Source organism: Cebus imitator, unplaced genomic scaffold (genome assembly GCF_001604975.1).
Source record: "Cebus imitator isolate Cc_AM_T3 unplaced genomic scaffold, Cebus_imitator-1.0 Scaffold115, whole genome shotgun sequence".
Lineage (NCBI taxonomy): Eukaryota > Metazoa > Chordata > Mammalia > Primates > Cebidae > Cebus > Cebus imitator.
This window is the reverse complement of record NW_016107430.1, coordinates 2,817,568-2,824,168: the sequence shown is the minus strand read 5'-3', so window position 1 is coordinate 2,824,168 and position 6,601 is coordinate 2,817,568. Positions and strand designations below refer to the sequence as shown.

The 6,601-nt window shown below is 40.2% G+C and overlaps 1 long non-coding RNA gene across 1 annotated transcript in view; it reads left to right on the top strand.

The window, feature by feature from the left end:
• Window positions 1-2,111, top strand: part of LOC108311460 — a 4,736-nt gene extending 2,625 nt beyond the window's left edge. The window contains exon 3 of the long non-coding RNA XR_001828216.2: window positions 1,786-2,111. This is a non-coding gene — a long non-coding RNA (uncharacterized LOC108311460). The remainder of the gene's footprint in view (window positions 1-1,785) is intronic.
• The last annotated feature ends 4,490 nt before the right edge of the window (window positions 2,112-6,601 follow it).

Genomic DNA, 6,601 nt, shown 5'->3' with positions numbered 1-6,601 from the left:
TTTTTTGATGGAATCTCACTCTGTTGCCCAAGCTGGAGTGCAGTGGTGCGATCCCAGTTCATGGCAACCTCTGCCTCCCAGGTTCAAGCGATTCTCCTGACTCAGCCTCCTGAGTTCCTGGGATTGCAGGCGCGCACCACCACACCTGACTGATTTTGTATTTTTAGTCAAGACAGGGTTTCACCATGTTGGCCACACTGGTCTCGAACTACTGACTTCAGGTGATCCACCCCTCTCAGCCTCCCAAAGTACTAGGATTACAGGCCTGAGCGACTACACCCACCCATTTTTACTTTAATTTTTAATTATAAAATATTTCAGGCATTTAGAAAAGTACCCTGGTATATTTTAAGATTTAACAGATTTAAATAAGATATAATGGATGCTAAAATGTTGCTATTTTTGCTTCAGGTCTCTCTTTCTTTCCCACCTCCAGCATTCCCCCCCACCAAACAAAAAAAATAAAATGCTTTTCATGCAGCTAAAGCCTAGCGCCATCCCTTTCCTTCCCTCCCACCTCCTTTAGGATTAACCAGTATCCAAAAGTTATCATGTATCCAAGTTATCAGTATCCAAAAGTATCATGCATGTTTTTGTACTTTCATTATATATAAATGTTTCCATCAACAACCTACAGTATTGTTTGGGGCATTTAAAAGTATTTGCTTAAATGGTGTATCATAGTGGATGCTGAGAATGAGCTTTACGAGCAAGAACAACTTTATCTTACTCGGTTTCTATTTCTTACAATCTCAGCCTTCAGCCCAGTGGCCCAACATCTTGTAGGTACTCCATAAATATCTTCTGAATACACTGCATTACTTCGTAGTGCATCCAAATCATCGATAATAAAGCATGCCAAATTAAGAAGTGACCCAAGATAGGCAGTTATTTATATACTTTTCAATTTTTGGCCAAAGAAATTTCAATAACTATGAATAACTGTTCCCATATAGGTACATTCTTTCAGAGATTAAGTGGGGGCTTTATAAATGCCTCACTAAGAAAACTTCTATTCACAAGGCCCAATGCGTCTCCTTCTACATGGCCCTCATTCAATGAGATCCCCTGAGACTGAAGTTCTTAGCCCATATCCTCCTATTCCCCAAACTGCTGACTTCATGGATGAGTACAGCCTCTCCTCTCCTCCTACCCTGAGTTCATCTCCTCAAATGCCAAGAAGACTATTTGATGTTACTACCTCTGGAGCAGCCAAGGACACCAGCTGTCATTCAGTAATGGGTAGGGCTCACTTCCCTATGGTATTATTTATTCATCCAGACTGTGAGAAGCAGAATCCTTCAGACTCTTGGCTGCAATTCCCTGTGAGGCAGAAACCGCACCCAAGGCAATGGTGCTGGGAGCTGCTGTAACCTCTCCTTACTCTGATCTTCAGTAGAGGGACTATATCATTTATCTTCTAAACTCTTACAACTTGGGAGTAAAGATGGAGCCATTAATGACTATGCCAGGTTAATAGACATCAATAAAGACCACTTTTGGCAAATCAGGATGTATGATCACCCTAAAACAGCAATCCTGTGTCAAAGCTGATCACAGTATCCCTTCTTATAAGGTGCCTCAAGTGATATACCATCCAGAGCCTCAGGAAATAATCCCCTCAGTCCCTCTTCCAGGATAGGTCTAATGATGGACGAGTTCATTCTCTTATGGCAGCATGTGAAGACCTAATCCTAATATTGTTAAGTCTGGGGAGAAGGGACAGCTTTTTAGCAGAGAGAGTAATTAAACTCACTTCCCGTTTCTTTTTTCTTTCTCCACTAGGATGAAATTAGAGCCAACTCTTCCCTCCCAGTCCTCTGAAAGTTTGCAGAGAAATGACAACATATGTCAGACAAGTATAAATCAGAGGAGAAAAAAAATAAGACCATGGATGAAAACTGTGACTCTGAAGCAGAGTTTATTTGGCATCAACACTAGTGTTTACTGGGTGACCATATGGTTGCATGAATAAGAGCTTTAATATTAGATAAATCTGTTTGAGTTTCAGCTTCACCAGTATCTTCATAAGACCTTAGACAAATTCACACCTATAATCCTATTACTTTGGAAGGCCAAGGCGGGAGGGTTGCTTGAGCTCAGGAGGTTGAGACCAGCCTGTGCAACATAGCAAGATCTCATCTCTACGACAAAATTTTAAAAATTAGCCAGGCATGGTGGCACATGCCTGTAGTCCCAGCTACTAAGGAGGCTGAGGCGGGAGGATCTCTTGAGCCTGGAATATCAAGGCTGCAGTGAGTTGTGATTGTGCCACTACACTAGGTGACAGAGCAAGACCATGTCTCAAAAACAAAAACAAAAAAGAAATAAAAGAACTGAAGGGGAGAGAAATGCAGTCACATGTGGGTCTAAAAAAAAATTGTAGGAGAACACAGAAAGTGAGGGAAAAGTAATATTGAAATAGAAATCAAATACTAACTTTTTCAGAACTTAAGAGTGACTTCAATTCTTACATTAAAAGAGCATTTCTAGCACTGAAAAGAACAATAAGATTCTCCTACATATACTACAGGGAAGTAACAAAATATGAAAAGCAAAGAGAAAGCATCCATATCACCTAGAGGAAGGAGATTACTCACAAAAGAATGACCATTACACAGAAAAGTCTCTCCATTAGTTATAATAGATGCCAGAAAACAGTGGAGTGATTTCTGCAAAGAGCTAAGGAAAAATATTTGCCCATCTAGATTTCTACACTCAAATTCTCAGGAAAAAAATAGGTTGCCATGGACCAGCAACCTCTTTTTCCAGGACCCCTATCTGTAGCAGAGAACTATTTTCTTTCTTTTGCTGATTAAATTTCCACTCAACCTCATTCATTGTGTGTCTGCATCCTTGATCTCTGTGGCTGTGAGACAACAAACCTCAGGTATTACCCCAGACAATGAGACCACTTCAACAAGAGACTGGTAAAAAAAGAGACAATCAAGGAATGGACAATTGTTGATGACGTGTGCTAATTAAATAAATAACGCTTTATCATATCCACTTTATAAATGAGAACAGCATTGTGATTACTCCCAGGGACTGTGTTCTATCTTCAGTGGCCGCCTGATTTTATCCTCACAATTTAAATGGAAGGAATTTTGAAGAAAAAAAAATCTTGGGGGTTAAGCTTTCAACATACGAATTTAGAGGGGGACAAAAATATTCAATCTATAGCAGGGTCTAAAAGCACAATTGCCCACTTAATCTCTAATTGATAGAGTAATATTAATATTTGATATATACAGTTTACTTGTTAAATGCAGTTCCAACCCCTTCACATTTTTGGATTACGGCACTCTTTAATCTCTCATTAAAAATAAAAGCACACCTCTTTTGAACTCTAATAACCCTCCAGATGCTGCTCCATTTCTCTGTACATTTTATTTGTTTAAGGGTTGTCTACAAATGTTGTGTCCACTTATTCATTCTCCACTTTCTCGTTCCTCACTACAATCTGAGTTTCACTTCCACCACTACACAGCACTTACTCTTGTCTAGGTTACCTGTAATCTCCATGTTACCAAATCCTATTTCTGCCCTCATTTCAGTTGATTTCATAGCAGCACTCAATACAGTGCATCACTCCTACGGTATTGGAACCCCCTTTTATGACATTCGTCGGTCTTGGTTTCATTATACACCGTTGCCTACTTCCGGCCTGTCTCCTTTACTACTCTTGTTCTCAATCTTTAAATGTTGACATTTCTCAAACCCCAGCGGCACCACTGCTTCTTTTTCTATACTCATTCTCCTGATGTAACCCAGTAGTTCTTAACAGGGTGTGATTTTGCTCCCTGGAGGACATTTGCCAATAGCTAGAGACATTTTTTACTCTAACAACTGAGAGTATGTCACTGGCATCTCAAGGTCAGAGGCTGGAGATACTACTAAACATTGATGGTGAGCATACAATCCTAAAATGCACAGCACGGCCTCCCACAACTAAGAATTATCTGGTCCAAAGTGCTGCTGGTACATTAAGAAACCCTGTACATTCAGTCCTTTGCCTTTTTTACTGTCTGTGGCAGACAGTATGTCTTGTCTTCTGGTATCTATTCTCCACTTCTTTTTAGTAATGGAATTGACATCTCATCAGGTGGCCTACAGCCATCCAGTTTATAGACTCTATGTTACAGCCTCTCTTGCAGCTAAGTAACGTGTTACTCTGGGGTCTTTTCCTTAAGAAGAAGGTGCTATCTTTTCCCTTTTTCTGAATGATAGGATATGATCTTGGTCCTAGCAAACCAATTTCCACCATACAGAGAAAAATAATATTCAAAGGATGACAAATAAAATGAAAGTGCCATGAATCCCTGAATGACCTTGTGGAATGGAGCTTTATAACTAGACCGCCCACCTATCTCTGAATCATGACATGAATGAGAAAGAAACTTGTGCCTTGTTTGATCCACTATATTTGGGTGCCTCATTTAAAAAATCTTATTTGATTATCTCCCACTGACACACCATCTATATAACTGATAGAGCTATAATTTGTAATTATGACCTTGAGTTCTTCTCTAAACTCCAGATTTATAAATTAACTACCTACTTGATATGTATTCTTGCATATTGCCCAGAATCCCAAAGTACATTTTCGAAATGAAGCTCTTGATTTCACCACCAAACCACCCCTCTTTCAGCCTTTCCTCCACTCAGTTAAATGGCTGGAAATTATAAGTCATCCTTCATCACTCTCTCTCAACCCTCAATCTATGCCTTATTTTTGCTCCCAAAGTAAGCATGATACATGCCCATTTTCTTATGGCTATTTCTACCATCTTGGTTCATGCCACTACCATCTCTCTCCTGGACCATTGTGATAGCCTCTGCACCAGGCTTCCTGTATTTTCCTTTGCTCCTCCAATTCATTTCCCACAGAGAAGCTGGAGGAAATCTTTCTAAAATAACAATCAGATAATCACATGCCTTTCACAAGACTTTTCAATGTCTACCTAATGCATTTAAAATAGAACTCATAATTCTTACCCAGAGTCTACAAAGACCAGCATAATCCAATCCCTATACAGCTTCATCTTGGGCCACTCCTGCCCTTTACACCTGATGCCCAAGCCATACTGGTCTCCTTCCCGTTCCTCACACAAAGCTCTCGCCTGCCTCAGCACCTTCACTCATACCTTTCCTTCCGTCTTAAGTGCATTGATTCCTGCTTTCTGCATAGTTGACCCACCTCCTTCTGCAATTTCCTATCTTCAGAGATGCCTCCAGGGTCATGCCAAATCAACTTCTTCCCTCTCCCCTTGTTATTCTCTGTTAATGTGCCCTGTTTATTTCTGGAACTTATCACTAATTATTATTATATACATATACTTATGTGTATGTGTTGTCTATCTCTCCCACAAATACATGGATTCTGGTTGTTTTATTCACCAATATGTTTCTGGTATTAACATTGCCAGGCACACAATAGGTACTCAAGATTATGTGAGTGTGACTGTGTGTCTCAGTTGTTTATTTATATTTATTGAATGAAATAATGTTTCAACAAAGCATGATTTACCCTGGATATCTCCCCATAAATTCTATCCAGTTGAAAGCAGGATACAAGGAACATTAAGGGCAGCTTGAAAGGGGAAAGAGTTGCACTCAGATGACATGAAATTTAATGAAAGATGATTAGACACAGCAGAGGGTTGCGTGAGAGGGTAAAACATGATGCTGACTTGAGAATATAGATCTTTGCTCAAACCAGCATTCAGTTCCAGTAAGAAGAGAATGTAAAACAGGTCCAACTCTTAGAGGCTAATTGTTTAAGACAGAAGTTAGGAGGAAAAGAAAGAAAGAAGGACAGGAAGGGGAAAAGAAGAAAAGAGAAGAGAAAGCACAGGATGTTCTTAATGTTTTTATCCTCAATCAAGAGCAATGTAACAGCAAGGAAGAGGGAAATTTAATGAAATACTTGGAAAACTTTATTGCTGGAACTAAAGTGATCTGTACTGGTCTTTGAGAAAGATCTTATTGAATAGTTGGCTGCCAGTCTGTCCCTGATGATAAACATTGTTTGTGTGTAAATTATTTATGTCTTTTTTTTTTTTTTTTTTTTTTTTTGTTTTTTTTTTTTTTTTGGAGACAGGGTGGTGCTCTGTCTCTGGTGCCCAGGCTGGAGAGCAGTGGTGTGATCATGGCTTACTGAAGCCTTGACCTCCCAGGCTCAGGCAATCCTCCCACCTCAGCCTCCCAAGTAGCTGGGACTATAGGTGCACGTCACCACTCCCAGTTAATTTTTTAAATTATTTGTAGAGAAGGGATCTTGCTATGTGTCCTACACTGGTCTCAAATTCCGGGCCTAAGTGATCCTCCTACCTTAGCCTCCAAAAGTGCTGGAATTACAGGCGTGAGCCACCACATCTGGCCTCATGTCTTTGTTTTTCAGCGAGAACTTGTCATACCACTTTCTTCCCCTTTTTCTGACTCTGCCTAGAAGACCCATCCCACTCACAGTCTCACCGCCCACACACACACCCATTGTGCAGGACTTCTCCAACCTGTGGCTGGTTTCGCAACTTGCCGACATTGATCTGAGACGCCAGTGTTGGCTGTATTTTTCTGGTTTTCTTCCAAAGGGCAACAG